At 41.7% G+C, this 16944-nt stretch overlaps 1 long non-coding RNA gene across 1 annotated transcript; it reads right to left on the bottom strand.

The window, feature by feature from the left end:
* Positions 1–1880: 1880 nt before the first annotated feature.
* LOC306925624 lies at positions 1881–3194 on the bottom strand. The gene is made up of 2 exons (XR_013790274.1): positions 2274–3194; positions 1881–2215 (listed from the first exon to the last, which is right to left on the bottom strand). It is a non-coding gene; the product is annotated as an uncharacterized lncRNA (long non-coding RNA).
* Between the last annotated feature and the right edge of the window lie 13750 nt (positions 3195–16944).

Below are 16944 nucleotides of genomic sequence, written 5' to 3'. Positions count from 1 at the left end.
CCTGTATTCTTCTTGGAAAAATATAAAAAGATACTCCTATGGGAAGGCTATATTATTTTACTTATATTGACCAATTAGTATAATTTAGTATAGCCGTTGCATATTTGTAGGCTACCGTCGTGAAAGTTTATAATGGTTGGAGAAATTCGAAGTTTCAACACCAAAGTAGTAGTAGTTGTGAATTAGCAAACTGGACATTTGGACTGAGTGTTTCCTTTATCCTCGTGTCGTGCTTCTGTTTTCGCCGAAGTTTTTATTTGTGTTGTTTCTTTCAACACGCTGTGCTTCACGAGTTCACGTTCCACAGCCATCTGCCAGTGCCTTGACTTCTGTGTGCGCTGACTGCGGCGGGCACGGTGGGGGCTAGCCCCTCCCTCCCCTCACTGGTGCGAAACTGGGTAGTAAAAACGGGGACGTGTCTCTGACACTGAACCGTCGACTTTTTATCTCTTTTTATCTCTGACACCTCAATATTTCGACCGCAGCTTGCGGCCGGAATTAGAGTCTGGAAAAAGTATGGAATTTTGAAATTCCAAATGTGTAGGAACCCTATAATAATAATAATAATAATTGTATATTATTACTATTATAATGGAATAGACAGGGATCTGGGTATAAAGGTACATGCAATGCTGCTGTTTTGCTTTTCTACTTCCTTTGCGTTCAGTATGGGGCGGATGAGGTCACATGATCAGACTGATTGACAAACTAACCTGTGAGTTTATGCTTTAGGGCAGTGGTTTTCAACCCTTTTTATATCAAATGCCCATTATTTGAGCCACGGGCCACTAAAAAACTTGAGAGCGTACAATGAAACCAAATGGACCCTTTTGGTTTCATTTTACACTCTCTAAGAGTTAAAGATCTATAAGGGCCCATTTGGACAGCAACTCTCCATCATTTAGCATGGGGACCACCTGGAACCCTGGTTGAAAACCACTGCTTTAGGAAGAGACCAGATCTACCTGGTGTGGATTTCTGTCACTTTGTTTAGAAGAAGGAGAATACCAGCACTCACGGAATAACCCATTTTGACCTGACGTCGAAATTAAAAAAATGTCTTCAAATCATGACAGTTTTCTGAAAAACCCAGAATTTCTTTTTCTATGTCAGTGGTTCTCACACTATTTCATGTCAAGGACCCCTAGAATTATATGTACTTGGCCGCCGACCCCATCTCAAAATATGTAGTTCCAGGGACCCCCCAGAAGCAAAGATGTGAGTTAAAAACGTTCGCTCTGAAATAATATATATTCAAAGATTTGCGCCACATTTTCACAAATTTTAAAAAATAGCAGACCTACAAGCTCGTAGCGCGCCAACATAAAACACAGTGTTTTATAATGAAATAATAAAAGTGCCTATTCCGTGAGTGCTGGTATTCTCCTTCTTCTAAAGTGATTCCTGACCCGTGGACCTGGTAAAATGTTCTACGAGATTGAGACAAGTTGGGAGTCGTGCGTGCTTCCTTCTTTTTGATTTCTGTCACAACATGCTTCAGTAGCAACAGGACATGTTACACCTGTTTTACAGATGACTGTCACAACATGCTTCAGTAGCAACACCATGCGTTACACCTCCTGTTTTACAGATGACTGTCACAACATGCTTCAGTAGCAACACCATGCGTTACACCTCCTGTTTTACAGATGACTGTCACAACATGCTTCAGTAGCAACAGGAAATGTTACACCTCCTGTTTTACAGATGACTGTCACAACATGCTTCAGTAGCAACAGGAAATGTTACACCTCCTGTTTTACAGATGACTGTCACAACATGCTTCAGTAGCAACACCATGTGTTACACCTCCTGTTTTACAGATGACTGTCACAACATGCTTCAGTAGCAACAGGAAATGTTACACCTCCTGTTTTACAGATGACTGTCACAACATGCTTCAGTAGCAACACCATGTGTTACACCTCCTGTTTTACAGATGACTGTCACAACATGCTTCAGTAGCAACACCATGTGTTACACCTCCTGTTTTACAGATGACTGTCACAACATGCTTCAGTAGCAACACCATGTGTTACACCTCCTGTTTTACAGATGACTGTCACAACATGCTTCAGTAGCAACACCATGTGTTACACCTCCTGTTTTACAGATGACTGTCACAACATGCTTCAGTAGCAACACCATGTGTTACACCTCCTGTTTTACAGATGACTGTCACAACATGCTTCAGTAGCAACACCATGTGTTACACCTCCTGTTTTACAGATGACTGTCACAACATGCTTCAGTAGCAACGGGACATGTTACACCTCCTGTTTTACAGATGACTGTCACAACATGCTTCAGTAGCAACACCATGTGTTACACCTCCTGTTTTACAGATGACTGTCACAACATGCTTCAGTAGCAACTGACTTGGAACAAACATAAGCAGACCGTGCTGGCAGCAGAACCCCAACAAACTAATAAATAATACATAATTGCACATTATTTCAACGGAGCAGTGTAGTGAATATTGACCATGTCCCATCAAGAATGTTCTTTTCACTTAAAAAACAAAACAAAAAACGTTTGGTCATTTTATCGTCTATTCAGGCTTATGTGAAGAGTCCAGACAGGTTTTAAGTTGCTCGATTCAGTATTTAGATATTTGATATTAATTTTAGCTGCCCCGCCCCCTCCCTATACAAACCCATTGTAACCTCTAATTCCATTTTTGATAGATTAACCCATTCTGGACGGGAACCCCTTTTTGTGTTTTAACTAAGCATTATGTTATACTTTAGCTATTGAAAAATAGCAAATCTACAAGCTCGTATCGCACCACTCGGTGGCGCGCTATGAGCTTGTAGATCTGCTATTTTTGAAAGATTGTGAAAAAGCGGCACAAATCTTTGAATATATATTCTTTCAGAATATATATGGTGTTCACATAAGCCTGAGTAGACGATGAAATGACCAAAGGTTTTTTTTTAACGTGAAATATCCCTTTAAAGGTAACTCGTTCTTACCGTTTCGGAAACACCAACTATGAGCGTGTTTTTCCAACTCTGAATTTGAAGCCCAAATGCTACAATTACATTTATATTAAATGATTATGGTTTCTTTCTTTCTTTCTTTCTTTCTTTCTTTCTCTATTTGAGCACTTGGTTGATAATGCTTTGTTTTTGTGGTACAACACAGTGAAGTATGAATTACTCTTGAGTGTCACTGTTCTTCCTGGAAATAAAAATGTCAGGGTTTTCGAGGCTACTGTATTGCTGAATTCATAGAAACCTCTGGTACTGGTAGACAATAACGTGGACTTTGTTTTAACCTGCATATGCCCTTGGGGGGGGGGGGGGGGGGCTATGTGGTTGGCAAAATTAAGTGAAAACGAGAATTGGTAAATTCTCGTTGATTTGAAACAGTAGACAAATCTCCTGTTATTTTATTTTTTGTATTTTATTTTTGTATCAATGTTGTACTCAAAGGGAACAGCAGACTGCATTGTGGCAGGTAGCAAGTAGATCAGTGACTTAGCACACTGGCTGCATGATCTGGAGATTGTGGTTTCAAACCCCACTCAAATCTTTACTTGACAAAATCTGCCATTGACCCCCATTCTGAATTTCTCAAATTTAAAAGCACTATATTTCTAAAACTATGAAACATTTCAAAGATTCCTTTTCAGGCAAACATGTCCACCGTAAGATGAAACTAAATACGTTTGAATGGGGTTTCTAGGTGTAAGTATGTAGGACTAGTAGCATGCCAAAGTTTGTGCTATTGCCATTGAGAATGCATTGGGCGTTTAAGTTTAATAACTCAGAAACTACAAAACATTTCAAAGTAAAACGTTCCAGCATGTGTCTCCACAGTAAGCTGAATTATAAAACGTGTGAATGGAGTTTCTAGGTGAAAGTGATTTTTGACGTGCCACTATCTGCCATTATAAATTTCGCACATTTAAAGCACTATATTTCTAAAACTATGAAACATTTCAAAGATTCCTTTTCAGGCAAACATGTCCACCGTAAGATGAACCTAAATAGGTTTGAATGGGGATTCTAGGTGTAAGTATGTAGGACTAGTAGCATGCCAAAGTTATAATTCTTGTCAGAAGGAACACTATAGCATGTCGTTTTTCGGGATTTTGGACTATTTGAAAAAAATGTGAAAATCATGAAAAAACGACATACTATAGTTCATGGTTTCGGACGGCATACTATAGCATGTCGTTTGTGATTTTGGAGGATTTGAAAAAAGATGAAAATCATGAAAAAACGACATACTATAGTCCATGGTTTGGGACGGCATAATATATTATGTCATATTTTCATGATTTTGGAACACTATGTAAGAGCCAGGACTTGAACCTGCAGCCTCCTGATCCCCAGGCAGGCTCTGTACCCAGTGAGCCACTGTGCATGCTCTTCTTAAAAGGCCGAATAGATAATGACAGAAGAGCCAGAGACTTGTTTCCATTGTGGTTCATAAACATTCAAACGTCTAGAGATAAACAACAGCAAAAGAAACAATAGACAAATCTCCTGTTATTTTATTTTTTGTATTTTATTTTTGTATCAATGTTGTACTCAAAGGGAACAGCAGACTGCATTGTGGCAGGTAGCAAGTAGATCAGTGATTTAGCACACTGGCTGCATGATCTGGAGATTGTGGGTTCAAACTAGCCTGGCTAATAAGCCAGACTAATATCACACAACACTGTCGCGGTATATCAGTCTGGGCTGGCTCCACTTGGATTTCATTTCCCGGGGGGCGGGTTCAAACATTTTCTCTTTGACGCAATTGGTCAGAGCTACTGTCAGTCAAAAGTCTCAAGCATTGAACGTCACTGTACCAAAGCCCGCCCATATTGCATACCGTGTCCCGATTGGTCCGACCTGTTCTCTGCTGTAGGAAAGAGGCGTGCTACTGAGCCTCGCCAGACCGTAATCCGCTGGTAGGCAACTTTTTTTGGCCAACGGCTGATTCGGTCTGGTTTATTAACCAGGCTAGGTTCAAACCCCACTCAAATCTTTACTGGCCAAATTCTGCCATTGACCCCCATTCTGAATTTCTCAAATTTAAAAGCACTATATTTCTAAAACTATGAAACATTTCAAAGATTCCTTTTCAGGCAAACATGTCCACCGTAAGATGAACCTAAATAGGTTTGAATGGGGATTCTAGGTGTAAGTATGTAGGACTAGTAGCATGCCAAAGTTATAATTCTTGTCAGAAGGAATACTATAGCATGTCGTTTTTCGGGATTTTGGACTATTTGAAAAAAATATGAAAATCATGAAAAAACGACATACTATAGTTCATGGTTTCGGACGGCATACTATAGCATGTCGTTTGTGATTTTGGAGGATTTGAAAAAAGATGAAAATCATGAAAAAACGACATACTATAGTCCATGGTTTGGGACGGCATAATATATTATGTCATATTTTCATGATTTTGGAACACTATGTCAGAGCCAGGACTTGAACCTGCAGCCTCCTGATCCCCAGGCAGGCTCTGTACCCAGTGAGCCACTGTTCATGCTCTTCTTAAAAGGCCGAATAGATAATGACAGAAGAGCCAGAGACTTGTTTCCATTGTGGTTCATAAACATTCAAACGTCTAGAGATAAACAACAGCAAAAGAAACAATAGACAAATCTCCTGTTATTTTATTTTTTGTATTTTATTTTTGTATCAATGTTGTACTCAAAGGGAACAGCAGACTGCATTGTGGCAGGTAGCAAGTAGATCAGTGATTTATCACACTGGCTGCATGATCTGGAGATTGTGGGTTCAAACCCCACTCAAATCTTTACTTGCCAAAATCTGCCATTGACCCCCATTCTGAATTTCTCAAATTTAAAAGCACTATATTTCTAAAACTATGAAACATTTCAAAGATTCCTTTTCAGGCAAACATGTCCACCGTAATATGAACCTAAATACGTTTGAATGGGGTTTCTAGGTGTAAGCATGTAGGACTAGTAGTAGTAGCATGCCAAAGTTTGTGCTATTGCCATTGAGAATGCATTGGGCGTTTAAGTTAAATAACTCAGAAACTACAAAACATTTCAAAGTAAAAAGTTCCAGCATGTGTCTCCACAGTAAGCTGAATTATAAAACGTGTGAATGGAGTTTCTAGGTGAAAGTGATTTTTTGACGTGCCACTATCTGCCATTGAGCCCCATTATAACTTTCTCAAATTTGAAAGCACTATATTTCTAAAACTATAAAACATTTCAAAGATTCCTTTTCAGGCAAACATGTCCACCGTAAGATGAACCTAAATAGGTTTGAATGGGGTTTCTAGGTGTAAGTATGTAGGACAGTAGCATGCCAAAGTTTGTGCTATTGCCATTGAGAATGCATTGGGCGTTTAAGTTTAATAACTCAGAAACTACAAAACATTTCAAAGTAAAAAGTTCCAGCATGTGTCTCCACAGTAAGCTGAATTATAAAACGTGTGAATGGAGTTTCTAGGTGAAAGTGATTTTTGACGTGCCCCTATCTGCCATTATAATTTCTCACATTTAAAGCACTATATTTCTAAAACTATGAAACATTTCAAAGATTCCTTTTCAGGCAAACATGTCCACCGTAAGATGAACCTAAATAGGTTTGAATGGGGATTCTAGGTGTAAGTATGTAGGACTAGTAGCATGCCAAAGTTATAATTCTTGTCAGAAGGAATACTATAGCATGTCGTTTTTCGGGATTTTGGACTATTTGAAAAAAAGATGAAAATCATGAAAAAACGACATACTATAGTCCATGGTTTGGGACGGCATAATATATTATGTCATATTTTCATGATTTTGGAACACTATGTAAGAGCCAGGACTTGAACCTGCAGCCTCCTGATCCCCAGGCAGGCTCTGTACCCAGTGAGCCACTGTGCATGCTCTTCTTAAAAGGCCGAATAGATAATGACAGAAGAGCCAGAGACTTGTTTCCATTGTGGTTCATAAACATTCAAACGTCTAGAGATAAACAACAGCAAAAGAAACAATAGACAAATCTCCTGTTATTTTATTTTTTGTATTTTATTTTTGTATCAATGTTGTACTCAAAGGGAACAGCAGACTGCATTGTGGCAGGTAGCAAGTAGATCAGTGATTTAGCACACTGGCTGCATGATCTGGAGATTGTGGGTTCAAACTAGCCTGGCTAATAAGCCAGACTAATATCACACAACACTGTCGCGGTATATCAGTCTGGGCTGGCTCCACTTGGATTTCATTTCCCGGGGGGCGGGTTCAAACATTTTCTCTTTGACGCAATTGGTCAGAGCTACTGTCAGTCAAAAGTCTCAAGCATTGAACGTCACTGTACCAAAGCCCGCCCATATTGCATACCGTGTCCCGATTGGTCCGACCTGTTCTCTGCTGTAGGAAAGAGGCGTGCTACTGAGCCTCGCCAGACCGTAATCCGCTGGTAGGCAACTTTTTTTGGCCAACGGCTGATTCGGTCTGGTTTATTAACCAGGCTAGGTTCAAACCCCACTCAAATCTTTACTGGCCAAATTCTGCCATTGACCCCCATTCTGAATTTCTCAAATTTAAAAGCACTATATTTCTAAAACTATGAAACATTTCAAAGATTCCTTTTCAGGCAAACATGTCCACCGTAAGATGAACCTAAATAGGTTTGAATGGGGATTCTAGGTGTAAGTATGTAGGACTAGTAGCATGCCAAAGTTATAATTCTTGTCAGAAGGAATACTATAGCATGTCGTTTTTCGGGATTTTGGACTATTTGAAAAAAATATGAAAATCATGAAAAAACGACATACTATAGTTCATGGTTTCGGACGGCATACTATAGCATGTCGTTTGTGATTTTGGAGGATTTGAAAAAAGATGAAAATCATGAAAAAACGACATACTATAGTCCATGGTTTGGGACGGCATAATATATTATGTCATATTTTCATGATTTTGGAACACTATGTCAGAGCCAGGACTTGAACCTGCAGCCTCCTGATCCCCAGGCAGGCTCTGTACCCAGTGAGCCACTGTTCATGCTCTTCTTAAAAGGCCGAATAGATAATGACAGAAGAGCCAGAGACTTGTTTCCATTGTGGTTCATAAACATTCAAACGTCTAGAGATAAACAACAGCAAAAGAAACAATAGACAAATCTCCTGTTATTTTATTTTTTGTATTTTATTTTTGTATCAATGTTGTACTCAAAGGGAACAGCAGACTGCATTGTGGCAGGTAGCAAGTAGATCAGTGATTTATCACACTGGCTGCATGATCTGGAGATTGTGGGTTCAAACCCCACTCAAATCTTTACTTGCCAAAATCTGCCATTGACCCCCATTCTGAATTTCTCAAATTTAAAAGCACTATATTTCTAAAACTATGAAACATTTCAAAGATTCCTTTTCAGGCAAACATGTCCACCGTAATATGAACCTAAATACGTTTGAATGGGGTTTCTAGGTGTAAGCATGTAGGACTAGTAGTAGTAGCATGCCAAAGTTTGTGCTATTGCCATTGAGAATGCATTGGGCGTTTAAGTTAAATAACTCAGAAACTACAAAACATTTCAAAGTAAAAAGTTCCAGCATGTGTCTCCACAGTAAGCTGAATTATAAAACGTGTGAATGGAGTTTCTAGGTGAAAGTGATTTTTTGACGTGCCACTATCTGCCATTGAGCCCCATTATAACTTTCTCAAATTTGAAAGCACTATATTTCTAAAACTATAAAACATTTCAAAGATTCCTTTTCAGGCAAACATGTCCACCGTAAGATGAACCTAAATAGGTTTGAATGGGGTTTCTAGGTGTAAGTATGTAGGACAGTAGCATGCCAAAGTTTGTGCTATTGCCATTGAGAATGCATTGGGCGTTTAAGTTTAATAACTCAGAAACTACAAAACATTTCAAAGTAAAAAGTTCCAGCATGTGTCTCCACAGTAAGCTGAATTATAAAACGTGTGAATGGAGTTTCTAGGTGAAAGTGATTTTTGACGTGCCCCTATCTGCCATTATAATTTCTCACATTTAAAGCACTATATTTCTAAAACTATGAAACATTTCAAAGATTCCTTTTCAGGCAAACATGTCCACCGTAAGATGAACCTAAATAGGTTTGAATGGGGATTCTAGGTGTAAGTATGTAGGACTAGTAGCATGCCAAAGTTATAATTCTTGTCAGAAGGAATACTATAGCATGTCGTTTTTCGGGATTTTGGACTATTTGAAAAAAAGATGAAAATCATGAAAAAACGACATACTATAGTCCATGGTTTGGGACGGCATAATATATTATGTCATATTTTCATGATTTTGGAACACTATGTAAGAGCCAGGACTTGAACCTGCAGCCTCCTGATCCCCAGGCAGGCTCTGTACCCAGTGAGCCACTGTGCATGCTCTTCTTAAAAGGCCGAATAGATAATGACAGAAGAGCCAGAGACTTGTTTCCATTGTGGTTCATAAACATTCAAACGTCTAGAGATAAACAACAGCAAAAGAAACAATAGACAAATCTCCTGTTATTTTATTTTTTGTATTTTATTTTTGTATCAATGTTGTACTCAAAGGGAACAGCAGACTGCATTGTGGCAGGTAGCAAGTAGATCAGTGATTTAGCACACTGGCTGCACGCGCCGGCCGGTCGTGTATAGTCGGCACAGCCGGACAGCCAATGAAACGAAGGCTTGCCTTTGTTGCCAGGCAGTTTTGCCATCTTTTTCACCCAATCAGAATTTTTCACTTTTCTTTGTAGGGATTTGGAGACTGGAGTTCGATTCCCCCTCATGGAAGATAGATCCATAGTTAAAGTTAGTTATTGACCAGTTAACTGCCTGGTAATTGCATACCTGGATGTAAAATAATAATAAAATATGTTGAGTTGTAATTGTACCACTGTGTCTGTGACTTATTTCTCTGCCCTTGATTTTCTATACTGCTGTAAATTTACATTGTCAGTAGTTATGATTGAATTGATGAATTTGGATAATTCTTTCCATCTAGATGACCAAGTTGGGTCCGGGGACCCTCAGGGGTCCTTGAGGGAGTTCCAGGGGGTCCCCATGCAGCTAAATGATAGTTAGTAACCAAATGGACCGTTATGGTTCTGTAACTCAGAGTGTACTGGAACCAAATGGTTCCATTTGTACACTCATAGTTAAATTAACATTGATTTAAAAACATAAATTGGGGGACCCAGAGATAGAAATACCAGAAATGGGGGTCCGTAGACTAATGCATGTCAAACTGGGGGGGGTCCTTGAAATTAAACGGGTTGAGAATCACTGCTATAGCCGGGGAAAAAAGGAAAGAATATCTCTTATGGGGGGTCCCTGGCATATGTTTTAAAATGGGGGTCTGCGGGCTAATTAGTGTCAATTTGGGGGTCCTTGACATGAAAAGGTTTGGGAACCATTGGTAGATAGCAGTAGTACTCATCATCATTGCCATCTAGTGGCTGTTATAAATCATAGCACAGCAAATGGAAGGCAGCCTCTGTAGACATTTTTAAAGCTCAGCTCAAGACCCACTTCTACACCCTTGCTTTTAATTGATTTATTTGTCTTTTAAAAAAATATGTTATTCATGTCCTCACTGTATTGTTTATGCCCTGCCGTTCTTTCTTTTTTGTGTAAAGCACTTTGAGCTGCATTTCATGTCATGAAAGGTGCTATACAAATAAAGTTTTATTATTATTTTGTATTAGCAACAAAACATTTCTGTTGAACTCTGTGAAATTACACAACTCTTATATACATACAAAGATAAAGATAAATAGTATTAGAAAATAGATAAAATATCAAAAAACTGTGGGATACAATATATAGTGCAAATGTATCGGCTAGCAGCAGTTGAAATCCCATCCTAAAAATAAAACGTATTGAATGTATTGCTCTGTTTATGTAACAGAATTTCTTTATACAGATGTAATTTGCTGTAAGCAGTGTAGGGGTATAAACAGTGTACACACAATGATTTGTATTCCTTAAGGTGCTTCCATTCCATTCTTTTCAGAGTGCATTCTCTCTCTATGAAAAAAGTTTTAGTCATTTGTTTTTATCAACACTTGTATGTGTGTGAGTGCGTGTGTGCATGCGTGTGTGTGTTCCTCAGGCACAGTAGAGGCGTTTGATTGATTGATTGAAAATTGTATTAACAGTTTGCAGAATTACAGTACATTTCAAGCACAAACTCAATACAAAGGCTGTTAACTGTGAGTGGACGACCCAATTAAGCATTACACTTGTTTACAACAGGGTCCACCATGTTCAATTCATCAAAGACAGACAGTTGGACTGTGAGGTGATGTGGCAGCCCTCCTCCTCGCCTCCAGAAGGAGACTTTGACCTGTGCGTCCATGAAGGCAGCGCCCAACGCCTGCACTGCGTCGCCAAGGTCTGCCGCTCACTCACTCGTTAACTAAAACACCTAAAACAGGCAGGGAAAGCATATTGTTTTTTAAATGACCGGTTAGTTTGATTAGAAAGTTCTGCATTGTCCCTATAACTCATGCATCAAATCACAAAACGTGTCGGCTGAGTAGAGATACAGAATGGATTCTTCTAATGGTTTGTTTGATTTATTGATTGAATACTTTAATAACAGCTTGCAAAGAAGTACAGAGATACAGATAATGCTAAAAGGATAACACAGGCCTTGTTTCCATTCTGGTTCTATGTATTCAACTCATCAAGCGTGGGCAGTGTGTGTACTATACAGGCTACACATCTGTCAGACCCCACTTCTGCATTGCTGTACTGAAACGTCACACCTGTCCTCAGACGATTGAGGGTTGTCCACTCCATGCAGGGCAGGTGCTGGCTGGCCAGGAACATCTGTGGGATCCTTGATGTAGTGGTGAAGCCTGGATGTTCTGCTGCCTTGCACTGATCCCTCCATCTCGCCATCACCCAGGAAGCCTTGGAGGTGTCAGCTGGTGTTGTGTGAAGCAGTTCCTGAGCCTGTGTGGCAAAGGGGCACAGGGACTGGTGTTTTAAGGATTATGTTATACTTTAGCTATTGAAAAATAGCAGATCTACAAGCTCATAGCGCAGTGCTGCACTACGAGCTTGTAGATCTGCTATGTTTGGAAAATCTTGAAAATGTGGCGCAAATATTAGAATATATATTCTTTCAGAGCGAACGTTTTAAACTCCAATCTTTGCTTACGGGGGAAGACGACTTGCAGCAAGCTATACACCTTGAAAAGTACAGTCATGACTCTTACTAAACACCAAAACTCAAGTGTACACTTAAACTGTATGTTGGCTTGTTTACTGTTGAGTGAGAGACCCACAGTTTGGAAAACACTGCATTAGCTGTCTGGGTGTTATACATATTGATATGACAATTAAAATTGTATTGCTATATCACACAAATTATGTTGTATTACTGTTGTATGGTAGACAATATATTTGGGTTTCAAGTGTGGTCATCTGAACACAGCGTCTTTACACTCTAGTGAAATAGTGCATTTCATATTTAATGTAAACATACAAAGAGGACTAAGGTGAGGCAGTCAGCAGGTCACAGCGCTGTAGGGCTTCGAACCCTATATCCAGCAGAAGCTCGGATAGTACTCTACCAGTGCTTTTTTTGCTTTGCAACACCATGCCTTTACTTGCATGTGAATTATTGATGACACCATGATAGGAGTACAATAACTTTGCATTGTGAATAAAACATATTAACCACAGTGTGGTTGCAGTGTAGCGCTAACGATGTAATCACAGGGCTGTCTGCTTCATGTATTATAATTAAAAGTGCATTCTGGTATTGTGAATCAATGTACTTAAATGAAAGCACCAACTTCAGTGTTTACTGACTGACCTATAATAACAATATGGCCTCCAATAGCACAGCGAGGGGTCCGGGGACCCCCAGATTTTGTAAATAGCATCAACATCAGCTAAAGCCACTATAAAGCCTATTTGAAACTAGGCGATCTACGAGCTTGTTGATCAGCTATTTTCAACAAATCAGACCATTAAACTCAGTCAAATAAATGTTAAATCATGAAATATAACATCGGGTCTTGTGTAGGGTCTAAGGAGTAAACACTGATACAGTGAGTTATTATTTTGTCTGCTGGTTGCACGAGTTCAGCCCCATGTACAGTAACAGCTCAGCACAGTACTGAGTAGTGAATGTAGTGGATCGATCTAAAAACGAATCCACTACATTCACCAAATCACCAAGACATATAAGCATTAAAACGTTTCCTTTGACAAGTCAGAGAGTGATCTGTTCGTGCCCCATTGAGCCATACAACGTCTGTTTACGTTACGATGACGCTAACACGCTAATTCGATTAGCATCCCTTCCTTTGTCAAAGACGTGCAAAATAAAAAATCTGTCAATGTATACACATTATGTTACACGTCTTTATCGGCGTTTCTGTGGTCGAGACAATGCATTGTACCGACCTGTCAGTTTCTGCTGCTGCTCGGGACTTCATGTATATGACGTAAACATTAAACAGGCAGAGAGACATATATGAATCCAGGCATTAATCTCGTCCAAAAATATATAAAACGTAAACGCCAAAGTCGCGAGAGAGTCAGCTATTCATTACAAAATATTTCACAGACCTTGATGTAACGGACCCACAATGGAGGGTTCCAATTGTCACAATGTGTTGTCCCTAAGGCTTTTATTTTGAAAGGCTTTCTGTCCAAATGTCAGGTCTCAGGCCTTATTTTGATTGTTTCCTGCACAAACTGGTACTGATTACACAGATCAAGATCACCTGTGTGGTGCTGACACCCAGTATGGGGCTAGAAGGAGGCATTAGCTCATAAAACTGTCACTTGCCCACCTCGCTGGTAGAGGAACAGATATTGCCAGATTTGCCACAAGAGAGGAATGGCAAACATGGAGAAGTTTATTTGAGGAAGGGAAGGACGGACGGACGGACGGTCAGACCGCAAAGGAAGGACGGATGGCCCAAACGAGCCCTGGAACAGAACAGTTTTGCACAAGCCACTTTAGCACCGAGCTGGAAAGGGGAAAAAGGTGATACTTTTATTGTTGGTCAATCTTGTAGGAGGGATATTGGTAATTAGTCTTATTGTTGTATGTATTGTCTGAGGGTTATTTATTTCTATATTGCATGTTGATGTGATGGATTAAATATCGTATAGTTTTGTGATGTATATTATGCTCATGGATGTTATGGAATATGTATATTATGCCTTTTGATTATGGAATGTTACAGTATATTGATGTAGCCTATGTATGTTATGTCATTTTTCCAGTTTCTACGTTGGGTTCTGAATAAAGAGAAACGTCAAACTCATCAGTCGGCTTTACCCAATTATTATCCAGCCGGTCCGCTACAGTAGAAACTTTACCCAAGGACTGCAACTCTTCACCACTCATCTACACTGGATCTCAAACTATGCCATCAGGCCTGCAACACATCGGACAGTCAAATGAATCTGGTGAACGGTTACATTAACACAAACGCTACAACTGCATGACAGAACATTACACGGTCAGGAGACGGAACATATATGGACATATTGTATATAAGGGTTCTTGAATTTAATTTCAGTTAATGGTTTACATGCAAAGATTATGGTGTTTTACAGTGAGATTGTAATACAGTGATTTAAGGTCCATATTTGTTTTTGTGTTGCATTTATTTATGGTTATTATATTCAAGGTCTTACATTTTATTTGAAATCTAATCCAAAATGGCAGACATTAGCATGATGGTGAATGAGTCAGATGACAATGCAGGTCTAGAATTTGTTGATAATATGGTAAAAAGGCTTCTCTGCTTATATGACGAGTGGAAGGTCATTGTACGCACAGTAAGAACGCAGTTAAAGTCAAAGTCCAATGCTGAGAGCGACCTAGGAATTCTAATTGAAACACTGGTTAAGAGTAAAGAAGACATTTCGAGACTATATGATGAAATCAGAGAATACATCACACCTGATATTGGGATAAAACGACGAGTTGAGGCATGTAAATGTATTTCAGAGGACATTTTGAAAATAGAATACAAGAGGTTTCTAGAGGATGAATTTAATGGAATCTTAGTGCAAAAACGGTTTAAAGAACTGCTTGACTGTGAGCCTCACTCCTTTGGCCCTCCAACACAAATCAATTCCAGATATGGCTGTCATTCTACACCGGCTTTGGTGGTAGCCAGCCATGTGGAGGCAGCAGAGCTTGCTGCAAGGAAAGCAGAAGTAAAGACATGGACGGAGCAGTTTGAGCAGGAGCGGGAGCAGCAAAGGAAGCTCGAGGCTGCCGCACAGGAGCGGGAGCAGCAGAGGAAGCTCCAGGCTGCCGCACAGGAGCGGGAGCAGCAGAGGAAGCTCCAGGCTGCCGCACAGGAGCGGGAGCAGCAGAGGAAGCTCCAGGCTGCCGCACAGGAGCGGGAGCAGCAGAGGAAGCTCCAGGCTGCCGCACAGGAGCGGGAGCAGCAGAGGAAGCTCCAGGCTGTCGCACAGGAGCGGGAGCAGCAGAGGAAGCTCCAGGCTGCCGCACAGGAGCGGGAGCAGCAGAGGAAGCTCCAGGCTGTCGCACAGGAGCGGGAGCAGCAGAGGAAGCTCCAGGCTGTCGCACAGGAGCGGGAGCAGCAAAGGAAGCTCCAGGCTGCCGCACAGGAGCGGGAGCAGCAGAGGAAGCTCCAGGCTGCCGCACAGGAGCGGGAGCAGCAAAGGAAGCTCCAGGCTGCCGCACAGGAGCGGGAGCAGCAGAGGAAGCTCGAGGCTGCCGCACAGGAGCGGGAGCAGCAGAGGAAGCTCCAGGCTGCCGCACAGGAGCGGGAGCAGCAGAGGAAGCTCCAGGCTGCCGCACAGGAGCGGGAGCAGCAGAGGAAGCTCCAGGCTGCCGCACAGGAGCGGGAGCAGCAGAGGAAGCTCCAGGCTGCCGCACAGGAGCGGGAGCAGCAGAGGAAGCTCCAGGCTGTCGCACAGGAGCGGGAGCAGCAGAGGAAGCTCCAGGCTGCCGCACAGGAGCGGGAGCAGCAGAGGAAGCTCCAGGCTGTCGCACAGGAGCGGGAGCAGCAGAGGAAGCTCCAGGCTGTCGCACAGGAGCGGGAGCAGCAAAGGAAGCTCCAGGCTGCCGCACAGGAGCGGGAGCAGCAGAGGAAGCTCCAGGCTGCCGCACAGGAGCGGGAGCAGCAAAGGAAGCTCCAGGCTGCCGCACAGGAGCGGGAGCAGCAGAGGAAGCTCGAGGCTGCCGCACAGGAGCGGGAGCAGCAGAGGAAGCTCCTGGCTGCCGCACAGGAGCGGGAGCAGCAGAGGAAGCTCCTAGCTGTCAGAGGAGCAACAAAAGGAGATCCACCACTGCCAGACACAACAGCTAGGTCGGGTGCTCCGGATCGCAAAGAGGAAAAGGGCATCGAGGAACAGCTGGAGGTGAATGAGGGAGTGGCAGCAGTGAAGCCCAAAGACTCAGCCCAGCAGGGTGCAACGGCCGTAGCCTCAGATCCCAAGAGGCCAGGGGATTCAGTTGGCGCTGGTGTTCTGCAGGTCGGAGGGGCCGAGCCTCATGCCATCCCTCAGAATCAAGTTCAAGCTGAGGGCCAGGCCCCCAAAGCAGTGGCTGCCAAGGAAGACACCCTGACTGCTTTATTAGCGACACGAGCAGCTAGAGGAGCACCACGACGACAACCAGACGAAGAACGGGCATCCCTGCCCAAACAAACCAAAAGGAAACCAGCCAAGGCTGGAAGGTTCAAGGCCCAAGACACTATGCTCATCAGTCAATGCTCATCGGAAGTCAGTGCTGAGCATGTTCTCATTGGAGATGGAGTATTTAAGGTGGGAGGAAAGGTGGGAGACAGACTGCACAGCCCCTTCCTACATATTGTATTTAGAATTTTAAATGAGTATGGGGTCACGTAAATTGACAAAAAATCTTTGTGATTATGCCAAGTTTTTAAATCACTATGATTTTGGTGGGAGTGTAACGGACCCACAATGGAGGGTTCCAATTGTCACAATGTGTTGTCCCTAAGGCTTTTATTTTGAAAGGCTTTCTG

This window comes from Electrona antarctica (assembly GCF_951216825.1).
Source record: "Electrona antarctica genome assembly, chromosome: 6".
NCBI classification, from domain to species: domain Eukaryota; kingdom Metazoa; phylum Chordata; class Actinopteri; order Myctophiformes; family Myctophidae; genus Electrona; species Electrona antarctica.
This window is presented reverse-complemented; position numbering and strand designations above follow the sequence as displayed.